Source organism: Sorex araneus, chromosome 4 (genome assembly GCF_027595985.1).
Source record: "Sorex araneus isolate mSorAra2 chromosome 4, mSorAra2.pri, whole genome shotgun sequence".
NCBI lineage: Eukaryota > Metazoa > Chordata > Mammalia > Eulipotyphla > Soricidae > Sorex > Sorex araneus.
In genome coordinates, this window is record NC_073305.1 from 90,593,618 (window position 1) to 90,600,276 (window position 6,659).

At 39.4% G+C, this 6,659-nt stretch overlaps 1 pseudogene; it reads left to right on the top strand.

The window, feature by feature from the left end:
- Positions 1 to 3,030: 3,030 nt before the first annotated feature.
- LOC101548652 (AT-rich interactive domain-containing protein 1A-like) lies at positions 3,031 to 4,455 on the top strand (annotated as a pseudogene).
- The last annotated feature ends 2,204 nt before the right edge of the window (positions 4,456 to 6,659 follow it).

A 6,659-nucleotide genomic window follows, 5' to 3' on the forward strand; every position in this document is an offset into this window, starting at 1 on the left:
ATCTATAAAATTTTGATGTGAAAACTTGCATATAAGAAAATGAGCCCCAAAACATTTTCTAAAATAGTTGCCAAATAATTATTTTTTTTCTTTTCTATTATAATAGCTGTCAATTCTCATTCATTTTTCCTACATGTTTTTTAGGGGATTTGTTTGAGAACTGATGTTATATAGTTTATACACTGTTATTTCTTATAAACATAGTGGGTTTTTTTCAAAGTCACACCTAGAGATGCTCAGGAGTTACTCCTGGCTCTGCACTCAGGAATTGCTCCTGGCAATGCTCAGGGATCCAACTTGGGTCAGCCTTGTTCAAGACAAATGCCCGACCACTGTACTCTCGCGTTAGCCCTAAACATAGCCTTAACATGAAAATTCTGCTCTCAAAAACAAAAGAAATATATAACAAAACAGGTAAGGACAACTGAGCATCCTAAAAGTTTTTTGATTTTATAAGTAGTAGTTAAGGAAAATATACATATATATATATATATATATATATATATACTAAGGACAAGTTATTTTGGTTGGACCTGCTAATAGCTGCCTGCTACTTATTCCAACAGAATGACTACTTATTATTTACAATGAAAATATGACTAAAGTAATACATAGAAGGAATACAAATCTATAGCGATAGCTGAATTCTTTGTAATAAAATGGGATATTTTATAATGAGATGGATATAATTATTTCTAATAAAATGATATAATAATTTAAATGAGAAGAAAGTCATTAAAATTCTTTAAGTTGAAATATTAGAACTTTAATTTTATAATTACATACATCATACAAAAGGATGATTCAAGTAACTGGTATTGGGTCCCTATAAATTTTTGTCTACGTTACTTACTAAGGTGAATGCAGGTATTTAGTGCAAATTTACTTGATATTTGTCCCTATGCTTAAGTTGTATATGTATACACTGAAAACTCAAGTGTTATAAAGTATAATGGCTTTATCTAAAGAATGGTTCAATATAAAATAAATGAAAAGGGACTTTAGAAAAAAAAATTCAACATTTCTAAGAAAATCTGTGTGAATTAATGTGAAACATATTTTAACTTCCAAACTCTGTTGCTTCAGTAGCATTTGCCAAAAATAAAATAAAATAGAAACTGAAGGTACAACAAAGCTATGAGTAGACTTTTAAAAGTGCTCAAGCAGTCTGAGGTTTGGCTCTCTGTTCAGCTTGATAACAGAAATCATCTTTGCTTTTGGCTATGCCAGATACCTAACAGGTTTTCTTCCCTTTGGAGTCCCCTAATCTTTCTTTTGTACATTCCTTTCTGTGCATTGCTTGTTTGGAACAGTTATCTTTCTTTTTTTGTAACCAGGTAACTTCCCTTAGGTGCTTTTATAAGCATAGCTATTCTGTGAGTCTATTGCAATGACAAGCTATCAGAAAAAAGACTGATGTTAAGCCAAGATTAAATAGTTTTAAAAAAATCAAGAAACCATGAACCCTCTGAGACATAACCTCCTTATCTGAACTATGACTATTAAACTCACTTTATATTTCATTCAGATTCAGACTCCTGGGGCATAAACAGTCACACTCAAAGAATGCTTTTCATAATAAATTGGAAAGACAAAAATATTGGCTCATGTGTGTGTTGCTATTTCAAAAATATAAACAATTTTTTAAATCATTTCAATTTTGTTACTAAGGAACATTGACTCCACAGCAATTTTCATTGTCTTCATTATTAATAATAACTATTTTTCTAAGTTATACAATCACATGAATGGGAAGTAAAATAGCACAGAGGGTAAGTTAGGAAAAACAATGGCTCCTGATGTTCTTATTCCTACTCATTCGTCTCCACATCTATTCCTGGCAGCTAAGACTGTACAGTTTTCTCCATTCTCAAAGTGGTTTATTTTCTGCTGATAATTCTTTTCTTATTGTCTGCATTATTATTAGCTTCCTATAACCATAAATCAGATTGATATCACTTTCTATTTCCTCAACTTTATCTTTTTAACCTAATATCATTACATTACTCTTCAGTCAACACAGTTCATCTATGCAATCAATAAAATACATAATGCATGTACCACATTTGACCTTCTTCCTTGTTCCATTAGGGTCAGTATTAGTACCCTTATCTGTTTCCTTCTCTTTTCCATTCTTGTAAAAGTAGTTTCACTTTTAAATCGTTGGCTTAAGAACATTGCTATTTTCTAACCACCATTAATAATTCCATATTTTATTATTGGTTGGTTCTGAAAATCTCAAGCTGGTGATCATCATTCATATTATTATGGCAATGGAGCTATTACTCATTGTAAGGTCAAGTGGTATTCTATGATTTCTTTTCCTTCTCTATGGTTTCAGTAACAAGACTTAAGTTTCAAAAACACCATCCAAATAAATTTTTTCCTACATTCCAATCATTTCACATAAGCGTCCAACTCCTATTTGGACTGAACTTACTATGATAGTCTTTCTAGCCCCATAATTCCACTGTTTTATTCTATTGGTTTTTTATTGAAAAAGAATTCCAAGTCCTCTTCTACCTTTTTATACTGTAAACTTCTTGCCTCATATTCACTGCATTTTTTTTGAAAGTCAATCATTTCCTATCAGAATTTGGTAAACTTTAATAACATCATTGTGAGATATAGCATCATCATCATCATCATCATCATCACCATCATCATCATCATCCCGTTGATTGTGGATTTTCTCCAGCGGTCTCAGTAACATCTCCATTCATCCTAGCCCTGAGATTTTAGAATCCTCTCTTTACTCGTCCTTCCCAATGGTGCCGCAATGGAGGCTCTTTCAGGCTCAGAGGAATGAGACCCAACATTGGGGGCGACTACAGCGTCAGGCCCCAGGACGGGGCACTGGCAAGGGCCTGGTGGACATGGCCTCACAGTGCTGAGGGGCTGCCACCGCTACCTCAGGAGGGGTTCAACACTAAAGCTGGTGCTCATCATTCATATCATGTGCCCATGAGCCCCGGGAGCAGCGGCTGCGGGGAGCAGTCGCTTGTCTGGACCCCACAGCCGTCCAGTCCTATGGATCAGATGGGCAAGATGAGACCTCAGCCATACAGCGGGACTAATCCATACTCGCAACAACAGGGACCTCCATCAGGACCACAGCAAGGACATGGGTACCCAGAGCAGACATATGAGTCCCAGACCCCACAGCGGTACCCGATGACTATGCAGGGCCAGAGTACCATGGGTGGTCTCTCTTATGCACAACAGATTCCTCCCTATGGACAACCAGGCCCCAGTGGGTATGCTCAGCAGAGCCAGCCTCCATATTACAACCAGCAGAGTCCTCACCCCCAGCAGCAGCAGTAGCCATGCTACTCTCAGCAACCACAATCCCAGACCCCTCATGCTCAATCATCGTATCCACAGCCAACGCAGTCGCAGCCACCACAGCTCCAGTCCTCCCAGGCCCATATTCCCAGCAGCTGTCCCAGCCTCCACATCAGCAGTCCCCTACTCCATACCCATCTCAACAGTCCACAAACCAACAGCACTTCCAGAGCCAGACCCCCTACTCACAGCCACAGGCACAGTCTCCCCTACTCACAGCCACAGGCACAGTCTCCCCTACTCACAGCCACAGGCACAGTCTCCCCTACTCACAGCCACAGGCACAGTCTCCCTACCAGCAGCAGCAACCTCGGCAGCCAGCATCCTCGACACTTTCCCAGCAGGCTGCATCCCCCCAGGCCCGGTCTCAGCAGTCATAGCAAACTGCCTATTCTCAGCAGCGCTTCCCTCCACCACAGGAATTATCTCAAGATTCCTTTGAGTCTCAGGCATCCGCAGCCCCCTCAGTGACTTCCGGTAAGGGAGGACAAGAAGATAGGAAACTGAGTTTTTTCCGTCAAGACCCTCAAACTTGCCTGTTCTGTCTGGTTCGATAGATGATCTCCCAATGGGTACAGAAGGAGTTCTGAGCCCTGGAGTGAGCACCTCAGGGATTTCCAGCAGCCAAGGTGTGCAGAGTAACCCGGCTCAGTCTCTTGTCTCTCCTCACACTTCCCCTCACCCACCTGGCATCTGAGGCCCCTCTCCATTCGCTGTTGGCTCTCCTGCCAGTGTTGCTCAGTCTCGCTCAGGACCACTCTCTCCTGCTGCAGTGCCAGGCAACCAGATGCCACCTCGGGCACCCAGTGGCCAGTCAGACAGCATCCTGCATCCTTCCATGAATCAATCAAGCATTGCCCAAGATTATGGTTATATCCAGAGGAACCCCCAAATGCCCCAGTTCAGTTCCCCCCAGCCTGGCTCAGCCTTATTTCCACGTCAGCCTTCCAGCAGAACTACCAGCAGAACTCCATAGGAAGTTATGGAACCCAAGGGAGTCCGTATGGCCCACTGGGAGGCTACCCCAGGTAGCCAAACTACAATGCTTTGCCCAATGCTAACTACCCCAGTGCAGGCATGGCTGGAGATATAGCAATTATCACCAATTGACTGTTATTGATCTAAATTTTGATAATTTCATTTGCTCTTGTGTTGTAGCAAACAATCTGAAGTAAATTTGTGCATATAAGGGGCAGACTAGGGTGGTGGGTGGGAAACTGGGGACATTAGTGGAGGGAAGGCCACACTAGTGGTGGGATTGATAATGGAACATTCAATGGCAACACAACTGTGTTGCGAACAACTTGGTAAATCATGGTGTTATAATAAAAGAATGGTGAAAAATATTAAATAAAGAAGAATTTGATGTGCTGTTATTTTGTATTCAGTATCTTTTTTTTTTTTACAGTAGAGTTTCGCCTACCATTTGTGCCCTTTCCTTATTCCTCTGTTTATAGGTCTTCATCTACACCATATAATTTTTCTTTTTACTCCCCCTGTTTATTTTCTTTGGTTTTTGAGGGCACACCCTTTGGTGCTCAGGAATTATTCCCGGCCCAACTTGGGAGACCGTATTTGGTGCTTGGAATCAGCACCAGGTAAGTCTCCTGCAAGGCAAGCGCCCTACTTGCTGTGCTGTTTCTCTGTCATCACTGTTTGCACATTTTTCTCCAGAGTCAGCTGCTTTCGTGCCGTGGTCTGAATCTGTTGCTGCCAGCTATCCCCTGGGTCCCTTTCTTCACTGTTCTTGTTGACCTCCATGTTTTGCCAAATCCCAGGTTTTCATGAATTTTCACTTCTTTAGAGCACTCTACCCACTATACTATCACTCTGGCCCCCGATTTTTCACTTTTTTGCTGACAGGCATTCACAGATAAATAAGAATTCTGGGGTAGCGTGTATCTGAAAATATCATTGGTCTGTGCTTGCAGGGAATTGGTGATTTGGCACCTCAAGAGGGTCAGTATCACCTTCCCTTAGAATTTGGACTACGTTTCCCACTGCTTCCTACCTTGTCTTTTCTCACCCCTTTTCTGAGGATCTGTAAGTTTCACTAGCTTTCACTTGATCTTACACTTTTTGGTACATATTTTAAGCATTTTGTATGTGCATTCTTCTCCTCAGCTTCTTCCGTCAGTCTTCTTCCATTTATTTTCTGTCTTTTATTTATTTTATTTTATTTTATTTTGGGGGGGTCACACCCGGCGATGCTCAGGGGTTACTCCTCGCTCTGCACTCAGGAATTACCCCTGGCGGTGCTCAGGGGACCATATGGGATGCTGGGAATCGAACCCGGGTCGGCCGTATGCAAGGCAAACGCCCTCCCCGCTGTGCTATTGCTCCAGCCCCTATTTTCTGTCTTTTAAAATATAAAGTTTATTCTTGACTCCATCCCCATTCTGTTTGCTCTTTGGAGATTCAGTCCAAAAATATTCGCTTACTAGGAGGAAGAGAGAAAATATGTCTCTGTATTCACATATATATGTGTGGATAGTACATCTGTGTGAATGTCTACATATACACTCCATTGCCATTTTGAACCATAAACATATATATCAAGATTTTAAAGCAATTAAATATAAAAGTTTTAATATTCATATTTAATGATGATATATCAGTTTATAAATTGTTCTCATCCTCCTAACCTATTTTGAGGGATTTTCTCCAGATGTCAGAGGTGAAACTAGAGCATACAGCTTATTTGATTATAAATATCATGTTCATTGACTCTGCCTACATCATTCTTATGCTTTTCTCATGTTGATCAGAATTTCTCAAAAAGTATCTCAGAATTTGTCTGGAAATTCATGAGAATTATATGGCATAAATTTCTCAAAGTAGAAAAAGAGAAAGGAAAGCAAATATTCTTAATTCCTTTCACAGAATCTTCATTGTTCAGACATTATAAATTAAAATATATTTTGATACAGTTACCTCTAATGATTTAGGACTATCTGAAATTTGAAGAGTTTTTCTAGGTTTCCTACAAATTTTAGAATTAATATTGATAGAAATTTCCGTTTAATCAACACCAATTAAGTACCATCAAGTATAAATAGAAATTATATCAAAATATAATTTTGTATTTACTAACATACAAAAAATTAACAAGATATAATCTGTTATTTTTTAAAAGATAAATACAAAAATCATTTTAATGGAAAGCAAGATATATTAAAATTCAACAAAAATTTAAGGAATAGCTAACTAAGCAAGAAGAGAAAATGATAATAGAGGGTATTTTTAAGGCTTTATTTAAATGGCTTCATAGGGAATATGTTATCTGAAACGAGCATTACTGAATGGACAGGATT